This window comes from Notamacropus eugenii, chromosome 3, assembly GCF_028372415.1.
Source record: "Notamacropus eugenii isolate mMacEug1 chromosome 3, mMacEug1.pri_v2, whole genome shotgun sequence".
NCBI lineage: Eukaryota > Metazoa > Chordata > Mammalia > Diprotodontia > Macropodidae > Notamacropus > Notamacropus eugenii.
The window spans coordinates 111,979,766-112,003,680 of NC_092874.1; the positions used below are offsets into that span (position 1 = coordinate 111,979,766).

At 38.1% G+C, this 23,915-nt stretch overlaps 1 protein-coding gene across 4 annotated transcripts in view; it reads left to right on the forward strand.

Moving 5' to 3' along the window:
- PTN (pleiotrophin) overlaps nt 1–23,915 on the forward strand; it is a 123,529-nt gene that overhangs the window by 30,140 nt on the left and 69,474 nt on the right. The gene's annotated exons all lie outside the window — the stretch shown is intronic.

The following is a 23,915-nucleotide window of genomic DNA, read 5'->3' on the forward strand; positions in this document are numbered from 1 at the left end:
AGAAGTTTGGCAAGACTATGGTTACTGTTTAACTCTAGGCAAGATATCTCAACTCTCTGGGTTCATTTTTCAAATCTTTAAAATTAAAATTAAGGGATTGAAGCAGTAACTATCTAAGAATCCTCCCAGTTCTAACATTCTGTTCAAGTCTATCAATTATTCTATTTTGTTCTGCCCCATCATACCCCCATCCTACCCCATTCTATCTGGTCCTACCTATTCTATTCTACTCTATCCCATCCCTTCCCTTCCCTTCCCCTGCCCTGCCCTGCCTTGCCTTGCCTTGCCTTCCCTTTCCTTCCCTTGCCTTGCCTTCCTGATGCATCCCAATCCATCCCTTCCCATTCCATTCATTTTGTTCTAGTAATAGTTACCTTGATATGTCTTGACTCTTTCTCAGAAGAGAACAGTGACCAATATCAACTTTGTAAGCCCTGAGGACATAGAATACAGTCTATTTTCCTGGAGATTTTCTTACTAGGATGAGCTATGGAAAATTTAAGATTGCATTAATGATATCATATTTTGGGAGACATTTTATTTCCTGCATTATGAGATCTTTGCTAATCCAAACCTATCTTCGGTCTTGAGATCTTGAGATCTGGCAGGATATATAAGCTTTCATGAAAATAACATTTATAGACTTATCAATTTAACTTGTATGTATAAACTTTCATAAAAACATCATTTATAGGCTTAGCAAATTTAACTTGTATGTAAAAAGGTTTTGGAGCTATATACATATTTTAAAAGCTACTAAAATTTGATTTAGAAACATACTTGCCTGTACTCCTAAAACACTCTTCCTGGTCTCCTGTGAATTTAGTAACTGAATGTAGATGTATATAGGTTGGCTCATATAATTGCTTGATTTGCCTGTAAAAACATTGGTTTTTCCCTATTCTAAAACATGTTGCCAAAATTATGTATGGAGGCATTCTTTCAGCCACTCAAATTCCGCTGGAAAATTTAGCCACTCCTGAAACTCAATACCATAATGCAAGAGACAGCCAGATTGTTACAGTTCAATAAATGCCAAGTGATATTAATTAAAATATGTGGAGAAAAATAAAGTGCTGGCCCATGAAAGGAAGAAATAATCCCATGTGGGTACTGCTCAGCAGACTTCCAACTCTGAGTGGATATTTAATAACTCTACTGTCTCTTCCTTATCCACAATCTGCTCCATTTTCCCCATATATCCTGCCAGAGTTTGAAGAAGCAACCATCACTTACAATATGCCCATTGTCCATCTGAAATGAATTCATTCCCTACTAACGATGGTGTTAAGAGTAACCCAGGGATCATTTTCATTTTCTGTTTTCAAAAATTATCTTTCAGTCTTGATAAAAGACAAGAAGATACAGGAAGTCAAAGTTGTTTGGCTTCTAATTCCCAATTCATTTGTGAGATAAAGGAGATAGAAAATGTCCTGGGAATAGATTGTTTACAAGATTTTTTCCAAGGAAAGCTTAGGATGCTGATAATATCCAGTTTAGTGATGAAAATGTCCTAGACCAGAGAAAGATGGGTATTGTGTGGTAAAGATTTGGGGCCTCTCGTGATGATGTCTCTACTTTAAGGAATACCATAGCATAGTAAAATCAACCCTGAACTTGGAATTAGAAGACATGGTTCCAATTCCAACAATATTACTGAATAACTTTGTCACTCTGAAGAATTTATTCAACTTCTCTGGAGCTCTCTTTCCTTGTCTATAAAATGAGAGGACTGAACTACAATAGTTTAAGGTCCTTTGTGGCTATAGATCTCATAATCTTTTTCTTGAAGTTGTAATCTCTGATGAATCACTAACCATTGGAAAGATAATTTATCATCTGTTGTGGTCCAAATGAAGGCAAACAAGTGACCCTAATGATGGATTCACAAATCTTATGTTTAGTACATCTTTAAGAAATCCCTTGACCCTCAGTTCTGTTCTGTTGTATTTCTACCTTTTACATTCATCCCCTTTTCTCTTGCTCACAAGCCTATTGTCCCTCATCTGGATCGTTCCAGTAGCCTCTACTAAATGATTTCTAGGACTCCAGTTTTATTTCCCCAATCCGTTTTATATATCACACCAGCTTGATCTCCCTAATGCTTGATTCTGTTCATCTCACTCTACTGTTCAAAATCTTCCCTTTGCTCAGCCCTCATTACTTAGAAAATACAGTAAAAACTCATGGATCCTAGATGTATGTCAGGCCATTTTGTCCAATCTTCTCATTTTATAGTTGAGGACTCTAAGGCCCTAGGCAAATTAAGTGACTTGTGAAGATCAAAGAGGCAGTAAATAGTGAAGGTAGGATTTGATCTGACTTCTAAGCCAATGATCTTACCACTGTGACATTTAGTTTGTCATCTCTGCAGCCTTATCTCACACTGATCCCTTTTAGCCATACCAGTTTCTTAAACACTTGCATTTGAGTTGGAGGTGCTGGATTTGATTCCCAGTAATTACCACCTTCAACTCTCTAACCTTAGTTTCTACATCTATAAAATTAACAGGTTAGGCTACTAGAGGTGGGGAGCCTACACCCTCAAGGCCACATGTGGTCCTCTAGGTCCTTAAGTACAGCCCGTTGACTGAATCCAAACTTCACAGAATAAATTTCCTTAATAAAAGAATTTGTTCTGTAAGACTTGCACTTAGTCAAAAAGCTACACCCAAGGACCTAGAAAGTCACATGTGGCCTCAAGGCTATAGGTTCCCTGCCCCTGGATCACTAAGTTCTCCCTCCAGCTCTTGATCCAGTGACAGTGTATAGATTATTTTAAAAAATTCTGTAGGTCTAAGAATTAAATATATATCTGTCATATTTCCAACTTAGCTCCCTCTGAATGCACAAATGAAAAAAAACAACATACAAATGTTATATGAGAAGGGGGGGAATTGTGAACTCACTGATTAAAGGATTCTGTTTGCATTTCTATTGTGAAGGAATGATCATCTGATACTGTTTTAACAATGTATATTCCTTAATTATATCTATAACTACTAATTAAGCCTAAGTGAAATGCAAGATCACATATCATTAAATTAGAGTAAGTATGCAGTATTTGTTTAATTGGGTTATAGGTCATCTACTCCAATCTTTACATTTTTCTGGAGGAAACTTTGAAAATTAAATTGATTTTTGAACAGTGGACGCTTTTCTACTTACTCATGATCATTAAGAGCCTTAGCCATGGCAGAATATTTTACATCAATAGTTTAGTCCAGAGAATGAAATTGTAAATAATGATTAAAAAGAAGTTTGGTAATGCCTTTTTGTTCTATCTTATTCATTTCCTCATTTTTGTATACCCCTTTCCACCATCAGCATTGTATTCTCTCTTGTAACATGCAAAAATATTAAACCAAACTGAACAATACAGCAATTGAATTGGACAATTGTATGAAGTGTTCTTCACCCACAAGGCCCCACTTCTCTGCTGAGAGGAGTAAAATATTCGTTTTCTGTTATCCAGAACCAAAGATTGATAATTTAAATTATTCTGAATTTAGTTTCCTTTTAGAATTCTTGTTATTTACATAATTGTAGTTACTATGTATGTCATTCCCTTATGTCTACTTACTTCACTTTACATTGGTTTGTGGAGTCTACCTATTTTCTCTGAATTTTTCTTTCCTGATTTAATCCTATACAATAATATTCCATTAATTCATGTACCACATTTTTTATTTCATTCTTCTACTGATGGGAACTCAATTCATTTCCAGTTTTTTGCTATTGTAAACAATGCTGCTATAAATATTTTAAATGAATTCACTTATTTTCTTCCATATTTCAAGCATTAGGCATTGAGTGTTTGGCTATTACCTGTCACTATATTTACCCTATAATAAATTGTCAGCAAGCGCACAGCTCAATAGTGAATTGCATACACACGTGTCTATAAATACTGTATGTATATGTGCCTGTGATATTTTCCTATTTCTCAGAATTCTTGGAAAGAAAGAAAATGCCATGTTCTGACGCTCATGGAGAATATAACAATTCAATTTTAACCTTCATCAATACCTAGCAACAACAGCACTGTTATCAATGAATTAGGGGTCCCCATGTAAACCATTTCATGAGAGACAAATTTCAAAGAAGGGCTTTCTATCTTAAAGCTTCCAATCTGAGATAGATTCATTAATTCAGTTTCAGTCATCAACTATTTACTAATCACCTATTCTGTTCAAGGAACCCTTTTGGGACCTGGAAAAGTAACATGGTTAGACCTAGAAGAGGAGAGGCAGAATAAACAAAAAACTGAGCAAATACACTAACAAGACGTGAATGTTCAGTGGCATGCATTTCAAATGGCATAATGAAAAATAATGCACTCTGAATAGGGAAAAAATGATAAATAAGGTACATGGTTCATATCATTGTGGAACCAGAGAGGAGAAAGCCAATGCTTCACTAGAAGGTGGCAATAAGGGATTTCAGTTTTGTAAACTTCTCTGAGTCTTTGACAAGCTGAGCTGACATAAATCCTGTCCTTCGGCCTGTCGTTCTACATTCGATAAATGAGTTTTGTTGAACGTAGTAAATAAATACTGAGTTACTCTTTCTGACTCACTATGTGAGAAGACTATGGTGGGTTCAGAGCTTTAGCATTTGTTGTATGTAGTGTGTGGTCTTCAGAACCAAGTATCACAAGAAGATTAGTCATAGAAAGAAAGAGATAATGGACAAGTGGTCCTGGCTTTCAGGATCTGCTAGTGTGGATCCTCCACTTGGAATTCATTGGAATGCTCTGTTTATGTCACATCTGTCTGCATAGCATACATTGGTTGATGTCCCAATAGCAAAAAAAAAAAAAAATCTTCCCAATGTTGACATTTTCATTTAGATTTCAGTTTTTTTTAAAGAGAAAATGGGCAACCCCAAAGTTTTGCCAAATCCAGATTGCTCTGGAAGATAAATAGCTGTCTCTTCAAGTGGTATAGAGTGGAATAACAAGGCATCGTTTGGGGAAGAATGATAGAGAGCTGGCAGTGCTGCTGAAGACAAATCCCAAGGTTAGATAATACTTTGAGATGAAGGAGGAAAATTCATCAACAAGCTCATATCTGAGAAATTCAAGAGAAAGAGAGGAATATAATCCTTATAAAAATACATGAATTAAATGTTTGTTTCCAGTTTTTAGGCAAGAATATACATAGTCATATTTCTTGGCATAGCTACTCTTGCACCTTGTAATAACTCTCTTTTTAATCTCCAGCACTAAATTAATTTGAATCAATGAGATGAAATTTCAGAGGGTGGAAGTGTCTGTTGAAGGACACAGATATCTATGTGGCTTCAAAGGGGAAGCCAATATCAATCTCTATCTATCTTTATATATGTGTATGTGTATGTAAGCATACGTATATGTATGTATATATGTATATGCATATATGTGTGTGTTCATATGTGTAAATATGTATATATTTACACGAAATGTATGCATATACATTTATTTGAGAAGCAGGTTGGCCTAATGAATAAATAGCTAATCTCTGATCTCTGACTTATGAAGACTTGTGTCCAAGTTTTTAACACAAACTGGCAGTGTGTTGTTTTTGTGGTGCAGTTGTTTCAGTCATGTCCAACTCTTTGTGACCTCATTTTGGGGTTTTCTTGGCAAAAATACTGGAGTGGTTTGCCATTTCCTTCTCTGACACATTTTGCAAATGAGGAAACTGAGGCAAACAGGGTTAAATGAGTTGTCCAGGGTCACACAACCCTAGTAAGTGTCTGGCACTAGATTTGAACTCAGGTCCTCCTGACTCCAGGGGGCACCATGCTACCCCAAGCAAACCAGTTAAGTTCTTAAAATGTGAGGCGAAACTTTTTAGACCACAAGTTGCAGAAACAGAGATTCACGTTTTCATAGAGAATCCTCTTTAGTCTGCTTTAAAAAAAAAAAAAAGTTTAAATTCAGAACAAAACCAAATCAAATCAGATTGCAAGTTACAGAAGAGTTACTAATAGATATTGAGAGAAGTTCCACACAGGAAGTAACCTATACAGATGAAATCACAGTTCTAGACTAGATCAAAGCAACTTTTCTGTTTACATACTGTTTTCACCCCACAAGTAGTAACTTTTTGGAGAGAGAGAGACTACTTTTTCACAGTGCTTTTTTCTGCCTAGCTCTTAGCATGATGCCTCTTACAAACAAGTGCTTAATAAAGCTTCTCACATTGTATTGTATCTCGTGGCCATGAATGCATGTCACCACAATGTCCAGCTCAGGAAAGAATAATAGTCTCACTTTTCTTGGGACAGAGAAGAAAGGGGAAAGAAGAGGGGAGGACTGATAGGAAAATCAGTTGTCATTAAATTTAATCTTCTGAACTGGTATTCTTCAGGAGAGAGTTTTATGGACCCACCCATGATTCCCTCCATGATAACAATACTCAGAGTGAGTAAGATAGCACCAGGAGATGAAAATTACTGATAAAATGCCCTAGCTATTGATTTAAAAATGCAATAGCTTTGAATGCAAGTTTGAAGAGTTCTATCAATGTATTTTCCCTAATGGAAGCTTCCATTTCCCACCCACCTAAGTCCTTTTTTCTCCCCTGATTGTATTTTCCACAAATTTTGTTCATTTACAGCTTGCCTTTTCTGTCTATCACCTATTAGACTAAAAGTTCAGTAGAGGTGCAGGGATTGTTTAAAGTTCCAAGGGTGGGGAGCCTGTGGCTTCGAAGACACATATGGCCCTCTAGGTCCTCAAGTGCGGCTCTTTGACTGACTCTAAACTTTACAGAACAAATTCCCCTAATCAAAGAATTTGTCCTATAAAACTTAGACTCAGTCCAAAGGCCATACCCAAGGACCTAGAAGGCCAGAGGTGACCTCAAGGCAGAAGGTTCTTCGCCCATGAATCATTCTCAGCACTTAGCAAAATGTTCTTCACACGGTAAGTGCTTAATAATTATTTCCTGTATTGAATTAAACTGATACCTGTTATGGAAATCAAGTGAAGGTTAGGGTGGGAGAGGGAAGAAGGCAGCTGAGTGCTCTATAATGGATAGAGCACTGGAGTTAAGCAAGACCTGAATTCAAATTTGGCCTTGGACACATACTAGCTGTGTGACCCTGGGCAAATCATTTAACCATTGTATGACTCAGTTTCCTCATCTACAAAATGAGGATAATGATAGCACCTACTTACCAGGATTATTATGAGAATAAAATGAGATAATATTTGTAAAACATTTTGTAAACTTTAAATGCTAGCTGTTGTAAACAATAATTAATTACTATAATGGTGCCTTGAGACATGGATAGTAGCTTCAGAGAGAGGGGTTAAATGTACAGAAATTCACTTGAAATAAATCAAATCTCAAGCAAATCTACCTCCAAGCCTCCCTCCATATTTTCCATATTTCATAACTTCAGCATTCTTTTAGAACCAATTAAATTATGGATGCACTGTGTATAAGAGCCTCTACCTCCTCATGGAGATCTTAAGAGTGATGGAAGTGGTTTTCTTTAACCACACAGGCCGTAATACATCTTATGGTCATTGCACATAGCATTAGATCCTTAGATAATGGAAAATAAAACCCAGTAAGGGAGAAAATTTGGGTTTTTCATTTTCTTGACTACAGCAGAATCTGGGTAGCCAAAAGAAGAAATACTAGCAGTGCCAGAATGAGGGTGTAAGGATTTGCTTTTAGCACTTGTGGAATGGTTCAATTCAATGATAAAATTAATGGAATCTTACCAAAAGTAATTCTGTGGATTGAAGCATAAAATCTTCTCTATTGAAACAAAGCTCCCTGGGAACATTGATTTTTACTTAGGGCATTTTGAGAAAGATGGAAACCCTTAAGGTTTGGTGAAAACAATCATTGATCTGAGTTGAGAGGATGATGGTAATTATTTAACTCAATCCAATAAACATGCGTTAAGTACCAGACACTATTTATTGATAAGTGCTAATAATAATGCCCACAAGGAGCTTGTATTCTGCAGGGGTGGGTCTAGGGTAAATACATGTACATAACTGAGTAAATGAAAAGTATGTACAGAATAAACTTAGAGAAATGTTTCTGATTCCCATGGGAATGTCTCCCAACATACTGACAACTAGAAGCTTTGGAGCAGTGGCAGCTTTGTAGACCTACTACCATTGGGCCAATCTTGTGGGTAGGCAGAATAGATGATTGTTCACTGGTGGGATCTTGAGGATGCTGAAAAATATTCCCCAAATGTGTCCCCCACTAGTCTCTAATGATGCTTGAAATACTATTAGAATCATCCCTCTGTCAATGGTCAGTCCTTGACTCTTAGAATTATAAAAATATGAGCACTCAATAGGACTTTAGAGATCATTAAGTCTAACTCCTTTTGTTCACTGATGAGGAAAATAGAGACAGGAAGGGATGAGGCACGAATTCTGTGTCTTTCACTGCAGTGTGTTGTTTTTTTTTCCATCAAACCTCCATGAGAACTAATATAGCTATTCTAGATATCTGTGATCTCTTCTTCTGAAGAGTCATGGAACTTGTCATCTGCATCAGTTGCAAGGTCATTGGATTTAGAAGAGAAGGGACCCTAAAGATTACCTAGTCCAATTCACTCATTTTACAGATGAGCACAGTGCCTGGCACATAGTACGCACTTAGCACGTGCTTGTTGACTGACTATATGATGAAATCGAAACCCTGATGAGACAGAAAGACAGAAACAAAGACACAGAGAGAGACAGAAAGACAGACAGACAGAAACAGACACACAGATACAGACAGAGACAAAGGCAGACAAAGAGAGACAGTAAGACAGAGAGAAAAAGACATATACACAGAGAGAGGGAGAGAGAAAGAGGGAGAGAGAGAGAGAGAGAGAGAGAGAGAGAGAGAGAGAGAGAGAGAGAGAGAGAGAGAGAGAGAGAGAGATCCAGCAACAGACTGGGAGAGAGACAGAAAGACAGAGACACACAAAGAGACAAAGAGACAGACAGATAGAAATATAGAGACAGACAGCAGACAGAAAGACAGAGGCAGAAAGATAGAGAGATAGAAAGACAGAGAGAGATAGTAAGAGAAGGAGAGAACTGGGTGGTGTTAAAAGAAATTGGAAACATAAGATGGTTATTTAAAATGTCACACTGGAGAGGAACTGATGCAAAATTCCAAAGTACACAAGTGTGTCTTTGTCACCCACCTATTTCCCTTGCTGAAGTCACTATGCCTTCCACTTGTACATTTTTCCCTCCTTTCTGCCCACATCAGTCATAATTCTTATTCCCTTAAAAAAAGTTACTGTTCCCAGCTGGGTGTTGATTCCATTATCTAAATAAAGTAACACACATTAAAGTGTGAATGGGCCAAACTCTCTTGGGGACTATTTGCATTTTAAAAAGGAGTTTGAGAGGACCCTCTTTCCAATGACCTTGCTGCCACCAGTATTGTGCTTACAACTTAACTAGGGTTCCAGGCAATAAAATAAGCGAAAACCATCCCCCAAAGTCCTGTCATACAATATTCAATAAGACAGAATTAGGGTTGGAAGGAGAGAACTCAGGTTGATATCGGAGAGAAGGACTATTGCTCTGCCATACTCTGCAGTGTACATATCACATCTAGAATAATAGAACCTTATTCCAGACATTACATTTTAGAGAGGACGTTGGCCATCTACACTCCATTTAGAAGAGAAGTGACCAGGATGGCAAGGACACTAAAAGCCATTTCATATAAGGTTAGGTGGAAGGAACTGGGGATGGATAATGTGGAGAAGATACTCATTCCTTAGGTGTTTTCAAACACTGAAAATGTTAAGAAAGATTAAACTTGTTTTCCACTCACTAGAACAGAAGTGTAGGACAAAATGGCAGAAATCGCAGGAAGGCAGATTTTGATTTAATGTAATTACATGTTGGAGTGTTCTAGGTGGAATGAGTGATCTGAGTAGGGCTTCACAGAATTCTAGAATGGCAGAGACCCCTGTTGTCATGTAGTATAACTTGTGCCTTCATAGGAATGCTTTCTACAATATCCTGACAAGTGGCCACCTAGAATTAGAGACCTACAATGATAGGTGAGTGAGGATTCTGAGCTAGCCCATTTCACTTTTGGAGTTTTTTGTTGGTTTTAAATTCTACGCTGGCATCTGTCTCTTTAAGTTTCTATCCTCCTCTGCCTCCTCCTCCTCTTCTGTTTGACCACAATTTTTTTGAAAGTTAAAAAGGTCAGTTTTAAAGTTAAAATTCCTCAAATCAAGAGTTGAAACTTTTGTTTATTAAGCTCTTTATAAAGCACTGCAACTTATGCCCCTCAAGAGAATTGGGTAGGAGTTCTACGCATTCTTTTTAGATGTGAAAATTAAAACATCGAGTGGAAATAACAGAACCAGGTTCATTTGTGGAGGGAGTGGAAGAGATGTAAATCCACAGAACCAGAGGTGGCGAGTGAGCAGAAGGGATTCAAGGTCTTTTTCCTCTATGCATTTTTAGCTATGTTCGGTGAGTTCAACACAGTAAATTATTTATTATGGATGCATTCTAGGAAAAGCAAAAGCTTGCTAATTTGCTTTCAGATGAATTTTGCATTGTGTGTGAGTGTGTGAGTGTGTGTGTGTGTGTGTGTGTGTGTGTGTGTGTGTGTATGTGTGTGTGTTTATAAACTTAACCTTAGGGGAAGCACTCTGGGGGAATCCTACCCTAAATCTGGGCAGGCCCAGCTTAGTGACTGACAAAGCAATTCATTGTATGTATTCCCATTAAGGGCCTTGGGAAACTGGAGCACAGAGGAGCCATTGTGACCCATTTGGCAAGGGCAGTGCTGGCCTTGCACATTTCAACATCCTGGATGGTCCAACACCTGGATTACCTCATGAGTGCTGGCCCTGTTCTTGGAGATTTATGATATTTACCAGGCCTGGCAGCTGGTTAATTTGCAGGAAAGGTAATGCTTTGGGGGGCCTACCTCTTGAAAACCTATATTCCCCACGAGAGCTTTATTCCCTCTGCCTTATCGTTCTTGTTCTATTATGGGGTTGAATTGTGCTCTCTCTGGAATATTAGCTCTAAAAAAAAGAAAGGAGTGCTTTCCCCACCCTCCATTATCCTCTTCTATATTGGATGGGTCATTAAAAAAAATACTTCGCAATTGAAAGAAATGAGACTGTAGTTTGAAATGAGAAGTGATTTTGACCCATCTTGTAAAATAATCTTCTGTCGCATCACTTATGCAGCCATGGAAAATACTGATAGACTTTCACAGGAGACTTGTTTATGCTCATGGAAGCTGTCTTAGAGGCTTTGTGTGCCTTTAAATTTAGAAAATCAAGTGATATGATAGGAAGAGACTTGAGTTCCTGTGGCAGTTCTGCCCCTAATCTGCCATTTAATATAGAGCAAATAGATTTACTTTTCTGGATCTCAGTTTTCTTATTTAAAAACAATGGACAAGACCAAGTGTTTCAGGTCTTTTTCAGCTCTCATGGTCTATGTATCTGTGTGTATATGTATATTTATGTATGTATTATATATACATATATTTTTTCTGCTTGTGTGTATATATGAGTATATATGTAGGATGTCCCCAATATCTTAACATTAAAGCTTTGGAATGTTGTGTGCATATGTGTGGATGTGCGTGTATGCACATATACACACAGCTATTGTATATATAGGTATATACTTACATTCTACAATGCTTAATTTTGCTTACTTTCTTTAAATATTTATTTCAATCTATCTATGCAAATATAGCAGACAAGTTACTGATATTATATTAGTAGAGGGAGTTTTCATCTAGAAGTTCCTCACCTTGACAAAAATCATGAATTAAAATAATGGATCAAAATAATGAAAATTTTAGAAAAAAAATCACTAGTGGCTAGTGCAGTGTCTTGACCATAGTAAGCATATGATAAATTTTTTAAAATTTGTCCAGTCATGGATTGTAAGAGCTAAAAGGAAACAGTGATTATCATGTCCTACCACTTAATTATATAGCTATTGTTTTTCAGTCACTTTAGCTGTGATCCCATTTTGAATTTTCTTGACAAAGGTTCTGGAGCGGTTTGCCGTTTCCTTCTCCAGCTCATTTTACAGGAAACTGAGGCAGACAGAGTTAAGTGACTTGCCCAGATTTACACAGCTAATAAGTGTCTGAGGTCAGATTTTAACTCAGGAAGAAGAATATTCTGTCTTTAGGCCCAGCAACACTATCCATTTTACTACCTAACTGCTCCTTTTACAGAGTCTAGTATATACTAGGCACTCAACTGGTGCTTATTTATTTATCATTTGATTGACTGTATGTGGAAGCCTTCTGCCTACTTTCTTCCCCTTTCCAATAGTGGCAAGTGAGTCCTACCTGTTTTGATGAACAGTTTCAGAGCTAATGATAGAACTGTGTTGTGGTAACCTATTCTTGGCAGTTAGACCCAATGACAGGGTTTAGTATGGGCATAGGTATCGTTATTGAAATGGCTCAATAACCTGGGTATGGTGTTTGTGGATCACTGCTAAAGTCTTAACCCAAAGTCTCATTATATTGTAGTGATGACTCTGGGTTCCAACAGGATATGCCAGCGAACCATAAGTTCTAGTAGATTCTACCAAGCTAAGAAGTATTTTGGATAGGGTTCAGTGACTGACTATTGTAAAACAATCCGTCTAGATAAGTGTGGAAATGAGGAAGGCTTTGGCCATGCAAGTGACTGAAGCAAGTGCTATGGAGTGCTTATGGCTTGGCCAGACATCGAAGACGCCAAGGCCATCCTTGAACCATCATCAGTTATCCTGACTTTTGTCTTGCCACTGCACTTTAGTGACTCTGGAAGAAAGAGTGAGGTTGATGAGTTTGTGTAATTCTGCCGCACGTAAATCCAATTCACCCATGAATCAAGACATCACCTTGTGATATCCTTAGTTTCCTTCACAAACAAAGGATGAACAACACATAATTGATTTTGTGGGGATGTAGCATGGCAACTCATGACGATCATCTGCTCAAGTATAGAAAGGTCAAGTCTCCAACTTAATGGGAGACACACAGTGATCCAATAATGTGCTTTGAGGTATTGAAGCAAGATGTTTGTGGTAAGTGCTATTTTTGCATGTAGGCTCGATAGTACACTTGATTTATATAGCTACTGAGAAGCTGTGTATAAAGCATTAGTTTTATGAATTAATTTTTCATTCTTTGACAACTATCTGGGTGCCATTGAACGAATGAACGGTTGTCTCAGCATATCTTCTTCTTGACTTTTCATGTGGGCCAATTATCCATGAGCAAATTCTTTGATCTAAACAATGCTAGTTGGCTTTTCTTCAATTTATGATAACAGAATATCAAGTTCAAAATTTGAAAGGACCTTAGACACTTGAATATATCTGAACAAATATCTCTTGTACATCCTATCCTACAGATAGCCATTCAGCTTTTGCTTGTTTACTGTCTTCTCCCCTTTTTGTGGGAACATGCCACTCCCTGAGGCAGGCCATTCCCCTCTCAGGTAGCTCCTAATTTTAGACATTTTCCTTATACCATGCCAAATTGGTGTCTGCTATTTCCACCCATTGTTCCAAGTTCTTAGCTCTAGAGCCCAGCAGGGCAGGTCTAATCCATCTTCCACGAGACAGCCTATCAAGTATTTGACAAGCACAAGCATGTTCCTCCTGAGTCTTTCCTTCTCCAGTCTAAATAATTCAGTTCCTTCACCTGAGCCTAATGCAGCACAGTCTCAAGTCCTTTCCCTTTCTGGGTCATCGTTCTCTGGACAAGGAAAATTCCTTGTCATTGTTTTGTGTTACTTTTGATTGAAGATGCATTCATGAGAGGACATTTAAACAGGGAACCATGTCTAGATGTAAAAGAATGAGTTTCTAATGGTGGAATTTCAGGCATCAAGGAGCAGATGAGAAAATAATTTTGGGCCAAGGCAGAAAAAGGACATCAAAGGAGATATATATTCCACTCTTGCCAGACTATTGCAGTGGCCTGCTGATTACATGTGAGACTGACCCTTTGTTCCTTTTGTGGTTCTGAGCCTCATAGTACAAACTTTCATTCAGTACCTCAGACCTTGAAGTCTAAGAACACATGGTAGTGAGGACTAAAAATCCAACGGTTCCTGGGATTTTTGAAGGTTATTTCCATCTGAATTCACTGGTAGTGAATTCATTGGTAGTCTGTTGCTGCCAAATTAGAAATCTACTGGCAAATTGTAGATCTGATGGAAAGTAGGCGTTAGGGTTGCTAATTATACTGGAGTGACAGCATGCCATGAATCAGGAAGAAGAAAGGGGTTCCCCTTCAGAGGATTCTCCTTCCTTTGTTTTCTTACTGTTCAAAGATACTTGTTGATAAGGTAAAGAAGTTAGTTTAGTATTGGTCTAGTGTATACTGCTGAGCACCATTGTAGATGGATCATTTACTTTGTGCGTATGTGTGTGCATGTGTGTTCATACATGAATATATACATGCTCATATATGTTTACATTTACTCATATGTTTTTATAGTTTTTTCCCAAAAGAATATAGGTTCCTTGAAGGCAGGAAATATTTCATTTTTATCTTTGAGTCCCTAGCACTTAGTAGAATTCCTGGCCCATAGCAAGTGCCTAATAAATGCATGTTTAATGATTTTTAGATCAGCTTTCATGCTCCATAGAAAAACCAAATGCTAGAGTGAGAAGGACTTAGAAATCATTTGGCACAGTGATTGCCAACTTGTGAGCTACAGGTCCTGGAGGAGCTACAGTTATTCCATACACACTCCATCTTTAGACTCCATGCCTTTGTCTGGCTGTCTTCCATGCTCTGGCTTCCTTCAAGACTCAGTGTATTGTCACTTTCTACAGTAAGGTATTAAGGGCTATTGAGGGGTCCCCTGAACTTGTCTTTTTGAGTTGCCATATTTTCCAGAAACACTGGACCCAGAGCATACAGGAGGTCCTGAATGTGTCAAGAATGAAGCTCCCCCTAAGCTGAAATAATTTGTTGTTGCATCCCAACTGGATTCCCTGTGTGTCCTTGGAAGGCAAGACAGGTGGCAGTCAGTGCCAGGTTGGGAAAAATGCCTGTACAGAGAGGGTTCTTTGCAGATAAGCAGACCCTCCTTTCTTCATAGTCTAACAGTTGAGGCTGGTGACCTGCACAGCCCTCCCTCACTCAAAACAAAGCCAAGTGCAAGTCATGTCATCATTTCTCTGATGGCATGGTCTTCTTTGGCAATGAAGGATGAACACAATCCTGTGAGTAGATGCAACTGGCTGAATAGGGACCCAACTAGCTGGGTAATTCAGCTCCTCCTCTCCTCTCTACCTCCCCCTCCCATTCCTTCTCCTCTCCAAAGGAAGGTAAATTTGGATGGCCAAAAGCTGCCCAGTTGACTTGGATTTTTTTGGCTAGTTCCCTTCCCTTCCCTTCCCTTCCCTTCCCTTCCCTTCCCTTCCCTTCCCTTCCCTTCCCTTCCCTTCCCTTCCCTTCCCTTCCCTTCCCTTCCCTGTCTTTTCCTTTCCCAAAACCTTAAACCTACTGCACTCTGAAGCTGGGATGCCAATGGGCCCCTGCCTAACGGCTCTTCTGGACCCTCCTAGCTTTAGAGTCATAATCAATAGTAACTGTTGCTGTTTCCCTCCCAGCCTGATGTCTTTCTTTTTCTTGGCCTCATTAAAGGGGTCATGCCTTGCTACTGCTTAAACAGTCCTATTCAATGAATGGGGACTACCTCACCCTGAGTGAGTACCTGCAAAGACCTTGGCCTAAAGGGCCCAAGGTCTCCCAGTGTATCCTGGGTCATCTCCGGTAATCCTGATGAATATCTGGTCACTGGATTCAGATGGCTCTGGAGGAAAAATGAGGTTGGTGACCTGCACAGTCCTCCCTCACTCAAAACAAAGTCAAGTACAAGTCACGTCATCATTTCTCTGATGACATGGTCTTCTTCAGCAACAAAGGATGAACACTCAAGCAGTTCCCAAGGGAAATGAATGAGATTTTTGCCATCACCTTATTCCTGACCCTGTGAGGAATGGTCTTGTCTTTTGCTCACCTTTGCTGCATAATTCCTCCTCCCACTTCACGCCCCTTCCTGGTATCCTCTCTTCTCTTTGTCCTGATATTATCAAAATGTGACCTTGAGAACCCTTCAGATTCCATATGCATGTTCATTTCTCTTGTAATGAATTGAATTTTCACATAAATCTTGTGACATTATGATGCCTGTTGACAAGGGTAGGGTCTGTTTCTGCCTTTCTTTGTATTCATAGAGGTTAGTACAGTTCCTGGTACATCTTAAATATTTGGTAAATGTTTGCTGATTGATTCCTTAGTTAATGGGTAGTGATAATGATAACTTCTTTGACATGAAGGTTTTCTAAAATGTGGGACTCAACTTTAAAGTAGTTCTGTTCTGAAAGGTTGGGAACTACTGATCTAGTCAAACCCTTTTGGTCGCATGTGAGGAAACTGAAGCCCAGAGAAGGCAAAATCATATCTTAAAAATCCAAAGAGACTTGAGGGGTCAATTAGTGTAAGTACTGTATTACCTGACTGAGCAATTTTCTCTACATTATCCCTGACAAATTCAATTTAATTAACATTTATTAAACTCTTACTATGTGCCAAGAACTTAGGTGCTGGAGATATAAAGGCAAAAATGAAGCACTCTGCTAGATCTTGAGGATACAAAAAGAAAAAAAATCTCTGCCCTCAAAGATCTTAAATTAAATTTGACTGAGAAGGCACAACATCTATTCAGCTAAGTAAAAATAATGTAATTTAAGGAGAAGGAGAGCATCAAGGAGAACATCAAGAATGAGAGGCTGGGGACTGGAGGGCATAGCATAACTAGTCCACAGTTCCACGTCTTGATCCTCTTCCATTGATGGGAAATTCAATCTTTGTTGTCCACCTCCTTGACCAAGGAAACATCCTATTCTTTGTTAGCTGCAATTATTAAGAATTTAGTTATTTTATTGAGCTGGAATCTATGTCCTTGTGATTTCTACCCACTGGCCTTGTTCTTTTGTCTAGAATCACATAGGACAAGGTTGATCCTTCTTCCTCATGGCAGGTTTAAGAAAAGCAAACAAAATATGCTAGAAATCTACTACTTCACGTACAATAATACATTGAGTGTTCAACTATGTATATGGAAATGCCTATATGGATTTGAAGTTCAGAATAAAAAAACAAATATACACACACATATTATATATATATTTATATAGCTACAACTTTATATATATATATATATAACTATATGTGCATATATATGTGTGTATCTATAAAGATTAGTTATGTTCATCATTATTTTTCAAGTTTCTTCAAGTATTCTTCAAAATAATGTACCTTTGAGGTCCTTCACCATTCAACTCATCCTCCTGTGGGCACATTCTCATTTGTCAAAGGACCTCCTAAGATTTGCTAGCCAGTTTTATACTCATTCATGATTATTATCTAGCTTCATTGTTGCCTGATTGTTATTAGAAATCCTGTTTTATCTGAAAAACTAGCTAATTCCTAAAAAACCAATATTGTGTCTTGTGAGGTAGAAGCAAACAGATGAGTAAACTGAGGCTCAGAAAAGTTAGATGTCCATCACTACTACTTGAGAGAATGTTAAAAAACTTGAGCTTCTTGACCATCAGGAAAGGGGAGAAAGGAAGCCAATCAATCGATAAGCATTTATTAATTGTCTACTAGGTGCCAGATTACAAAAATTGTCTGAATATATACACACACACATAATATGTATATATGTGCATTTGTATGTGTATGTGTATGTATAAATGTGCATGTGCCTCACATACATATATGTGTGCATATATAGATACTTATCTGTATCTATGCCTGTCTATCTATCTATCTATCTATCTATCTATCTATCTATCTATCTATCTATCTATCTATCTATCTATCATCTATCTATCTATCTATCTATCTATCTATCTATCTATCTATCTGTCTGTCTGTCTGTCTGTCTGTCTCTCTGTCTATCTATCTATCTATCTATCTATCTATCTATCTATCTATCTATCTATCTATCTTCTATCTTCAGTTAACTTCAATAGGTATACACTAGCAGCTAGGAGCATGGGTGGGAAGGGATTTGGGGAAAGGCTTAATGCAGGAGATTGAATTTGAGTTGAGTTTTGAAGGACACCAGGAATTCTAGGAGGTGGAGGAAAAGAGGGAGTATACTCCAGATACGAGAAAAAAGATAGTTCAAAGGTAAAGAGATGGGAAATGGAACATACGAGAAGCAAGAAGGTCAGGGGATGTACATAACATGATTACTTTATGCAACCAGTGTTATGGTCATTGGCATCCGATGAAGAGCGGAAACTAGCAATGGGAATGAAAAAGGTGGTGGTAAATGAGCTCTTAACACAAAATCCTGGGGAACACTGGAACTTGGGAACTTTTGTTGTCTTGGGTCCACATTTTCTTTTTTGACGTTAAAAAAATCATTGGGTTAAACTGTGTAACCATCAGCTCCGGCATGTTTTCAATAGGCTTTTTTCAGTTTGCAAAGGGTCTCATTTATTCCCAGCTCTCTCTGCTCCCAGGAGGCTGGAGCCTGAGCCAGGGTATCTTATTTATATAATTAGCCTTTACTGAGTATGGATGACCTTTCCCTCCTGAAGGAAGAGGAGGTGAATTGAGGCGAAAGCATTCTTCTTTTATCTCTCCACCTCCCCCTTCTCATTTGTAACCTGATTTCTTAAGGAAATAATGATTCCAAAATCGAATAGCGATTTTTCCCTTTAATAGCTTTTAAACAGAAAGACTTAGAGCCCATCAATTTCATAATAATGGGCCCCTTGGTGTCACTCTCACCCAAATCCCTATTTAGAGATGTAGATTGGGAGGACAAAGGCTAGTGTTTCAGGAAGGGCAGATTTAGGTTAGACCAGCCATGAAAATAAGCATTGGCTCACATGTCCAGGGCCTAATGAGGATCTGGCTGAGGGCCTGAAAAGAGTTGAATCTACTTTGCTTCTACAATCTCTTCTATTTTTGATTTTTTTTTCCTTGGGAATCTGTGAATCGGGGAGTGTGAGATGAAGGGGAACTAAGACTCAAGTATATTTATCACCAACAGATGCTTGTATTTTAGCTTAGTGACATGGGTAGATGGGCTCATTTTGGTTGTATGGGACAGTCACCCATGTTGTTGAATTTTTTCTCCTCTGAGCATCATAGCCCTGTGCTAAAGTCTAAAAATAGAAAGTTGCTATGTTTTCTTTAGAAATTTACTTGGTGAATTGAAGTCTGAAAAGTCATGGTGAATTCATAGTTAGAGAAATGGGGCTCAAATTCTGACTTTGACACTTGTTTTCAGTTTAAATATGAGGAAGTTAAACCTTTTCTGAGTCTCGGTTTCTTCATTGTAAAAATAAAGAGTTGCACTCCTGGTCTGATCCACTTCTAAAACTCAGATCTTATCTTGTTTTTTCTTAGCACATCAGTGAGTCAGACCCTGACCTCTGTGCTCACTTGCAAAATCTGGAAACATGGGGTTCAGGAGATGATGAGAAGTAAGAGGCACTAGTAGGTGTAGTCAGTGTGAGTTTTTCTAAGTGAAGCAATGAAAAAGCTTATTCTGGGGTTGAAAAGGGTAGGATTTGCCCATAACAACCATTCATCTGGAATGTTATAATGAGGTCGTTTTGATGGTAGGGAATTGAAATAGATGGTCTACAGAGATGTATAAATACCCCAAAGTTAATGATGTTTAGTATAAGAAGTAATAAGGTATAATTATAAAGGTTCTTGTCCAGGTTGGACTAAATGACGGCTGAAGATTTTTCCACCTTAATGATTCTGTGTGAACTAGATTTCAAGATAGAGTACCTGGGTTCAAATTAAGTTATCCAAGGATCGTAGAATCATAGATTTAGAGTGAGGAGCTGCTTGAGAGGTCATCTAGTCCAATCCCCTCATTTTTCAGATAATGAAACTGAGGGCCAGGTAAGTCAAATGATTTATCCCAGATCATAACTATTAAGAAAAATCTTGCTTTCTTAGTGAAAAAACCAAGACATATCCCCAGAGCTTTGCTCCGACTTCATGCTCAGTTTTGTTTCAGTAAGAGGAGGCAGTAAAAAGTAGAATGAGCTCTGGCTCTGGAGTCAAAGGACCAGGGTTTAAACCTAACCTCTGTTGCTTATAACCTGTGAGAGTTCAGCCAAGTCAAATGACTTGTCTGGAGCTTGATTTCATCATCTATAAAATGATGGGTTTGGCTTATCTTGCCTTTGAAGCCCCTTCAAAGATCCTCTGAATCATCTTATATTTCTTTTGAATTAGATGATCTCCAGTATTTCTTTTACCTATAGAGCTATGACTTGTTTAAGGTTCCTTCAACCAAAGGGAAAGTCTCTTGTTTAGGTATTGAACTGAAGGATATTGTTTGTTTTGATCAACAGATTTTTTTTTCTTTTTAAACATATGCACGTAGCATAGGATATCTTTCCATCTGGTAAACGATGAGGATTGTTGAGGAAAGCTCTATCTTCTGTGCCTAAGAGAAAGGGATATATCATATGGATGCCAGGAGACAATTGTTATCTACACATTTCTGATTTCTGCTAAATCTTTCCTATTTCCTGCATACACTGAATATAGTTTTTTCTTTAGGTGCTTCTTTAGATAATGAATAGCTTGGGAGGTCTTGTTATCTGATTGATGGTGGTCAGAATTCAAGGTCTGAACAACATCCCTTTTGATAATGAGGTACAATGCCATTCTAGGCCACTAATGTACTGAAAAGTACTTGTTGAAAGAATGACTGAGTGGGTGATTATACCTAGACAAAGAACACATCTGTCATAACTTGCTCCTAAAAGCATAGATGGATTTTCCTGAGGTTCTTACCTTTTTGTGATCCCATCCATCCTACATGGACCTTTTGTATTTAAAATAGATGTGCGGGAGAGGAGATACCAAGAGAGCAAATGATTTTACTTTAAATTAAAAATTGGATTTATCTGGAAAGCAAGGAGGTGATTTGCTGGTAGCCTGTATTAACATAATTTAACTCTTACTTCTCTGGAAAGTTTCTGTCCCATCTTCCAATCTTCTCTTGGTTTAGACAATGTCAATTCAAGCATGACTGTGTATTTCAGTAATCAATCCCTGCTACATACGAGGCTGAGGCTGGTGGATTGCTTGAGCTCAGGAGTTCTGAGCTGCAGTGATCTAAGCTGATAGAGTATCTGCAATAGTATCACATTGGCAGCTTGGAGCCATCAGGCTCCTCAAAGAGAAAGGGTGAGGGAAGGAAATAAACCTACTATGTACCAGGTACTATATTAAATACTTTATAAATGTTATCTCATTTGATCCTCGCAACAGCCCTGTGAGGTGGATGCCGTTATTATCCCCATTTTATAGTTGATAAAACTAATAGAGAGTGTTAAGTGTCTTGGCCAGGGTCAAGCAGCTAGTATGTGTCTGAGATTGGATTTGAACTCAAGTCTTTTTAACTCCAGTCTCCTATCCATTGTACAACCTAACTTCCTGAAGCTAACTAGCTTAGTTTGAAAGGTCCTTTGTCAATCAGTAGCGAGATTGAGCCTGTGGAAAGCTACTGCACTTTCATGCTGGGTGAGACAGAGAGACTCAGTTGAAGAAAAAAGACAAAGTCCATCCATGGGAGAAGGGGAGGGCATAAAATGAGATGAATCATTTGTTATGGAACCCAAGTTCAAAGATAACCTACATTTTGGCTGGTAAAGTACTAAAACCTGGCAACTCTAGAGCAAGAACATTTGAGTAAATTCATCAGGTTTGTGATTGCCAGATTATCTCAGTAAGGAGATGAACTGGTTTTTAATTCGAAGGTGCAGGGATCATGTCCTTGTTCAGCCAGAAGCTGTTTGAGAGGGAGGTAAATAAAAGCCTCTAAGGTCAATGCCAGTTCTAAAACTATTATAATAAAATCTAGAATTGGAAAGAATCTATCTGGTCCAATTGTGACCTTGTAAGAAACAAGGTTTTCTTTAATAGTTATTAGATCTATAGAAAAAAATAACTGGAAAGCCTTTATTAAATAAAAATAATGAGAAGTTATGTTTCATTATGGTGTATTTATTTTATTTTAATGTATTTTCATTTTCAAAAAATATTATATACAGCATACTCAGTAGTTAGAAGTGGTCTAGATACCTCTTTTTTTTCTCTGAGTCATTGGTTATAGATACCATTAGCTCATACCCTTAGCTGGGATTCTAAATCTATGCATGAGTCTATAAATCTGACCTGAGCTTCCTTTAAAATGAAGACCTTGAAGATCAATGCCAGCTCTAAAGTGATTTTATTTGAATTTATCTTCATTTTAAAAAAATATCGTACACAAGGAACTCAGCTGCTGAAAGTGGAATTCTGAATCTATGCATGAGTATATAAATCTGGCTGCTGAGTTCCCTTCCAACTCTCAAATTCTGTGATTCTGTGACCTTTGATTGCTTTCTAATACCATTTCTGAACTATGGGGCAGCATAGATGAGCTCCTCAATTCAAAATTGTTTCAGGAATTCAGAGTGCCTGGGGCAGCCAGCCATGGCCATCTCTTTGAAGTCCGACATAGCCTCTCACTCCCATTCAAAATCAATAGGCTGATTGACCTATAGGCAAATAATTCTGGACAGCTGCCCTATATCCAAGCCTCTGCCTTATTTTCTTTTTCATTCTCCAAATCTTCTTATATGTAGGTGAATTCTTTCCTAAGTAGCAGTCTTTCTCTATATAGCCCATTTTTGGGTACTGGGTAATGCTACTACTCACTTATTTTTAGTGTTCTCTTTCAACCTGTGTAACATTTTTTCTATATCGTGCTCCCTTCCTGCTATCCTTTTACCCCTCTCTGTTTCTCTGGCTTTGGTTCTCTCTCTCCCTCTCTGTTTCTCAGCTTGCTTTGCAGTGAGTAATGCTTTCTCCATCTCCTGCTTGTTGATGAATGAGTTTCATTCATCTTTCTCTCGGGGGGCTCGGTGAATAGCTTTAGGCTTCACTTGCTCCCATTTTTCCACTTGGCCATTCATTTCCATGGAGACGGAAAAAGGATGGGAGTGTCGGAGTGGGTGGCAGCAGGGTGAGAGGTCAAGAGTAGCCACTTTTTGAATTAAAGTTTCTGATTTCCACTAGGGACAACACATTGTAACCTAGAGTAACTCTGTAAGAACTTGGCTGTCAGAGGATGCAAAGCAAAGAGACAGAGAAAGAGAAGAGAAGAGAAGGATGGAGATCAGAGAAAGGGGAAAGGATGAAAGTCCTTCTTGTCAGTCAACAACACTTGGAATGTCAAGATAATGTGTAGTGACTTAATGTAAGAGTCATTATTTGTGTAAATTGCACAAGAGGCCTTTCCCAGGCTTTAAGATGAAAGGCTCCATGTTAATAGAGTGCGTACTCTATATAGGAATGAGTTCAGTTTCTTTGATCAAGAACTTCCTTGTACAGTCTTTATTTATAATGCAAAATGCCTTCCTAGTGTTAGGGTAGTCTTTTAATTGCATCTGATCTTTGTTTCTATTTTATTGTACATCTTCATATCAGATTTTCTAGTGTTCAGGAGGATACACACACACAAATATACACCCTTACATACATGTATATGTACACAATGCCTATATGTGTGTGTGCATATATAGATATAAAAATATTTTTTTTCATTTAAGCAATTTTCATGCAATTACAATCTGCTGTTGCTACTAGGCTTGTGAGGGAGTTTTATCTGTGGCCTTACAGTCTACACAGGTGGGCTTCCTGAAGGTGTAATTAACTGAAAGGAACACTAGCTGCTTTTCTACTCGATAGAAAAAGCAAACAAACAAAGCTCAAACAACCAAAATAGAACTACATTAAAATAGTTAAGCACAAGTATTTAAAAGTGAAGTAGATAGTACTAAAGAATGGGTTGAAAATGAAATATATAAACACCTAGGT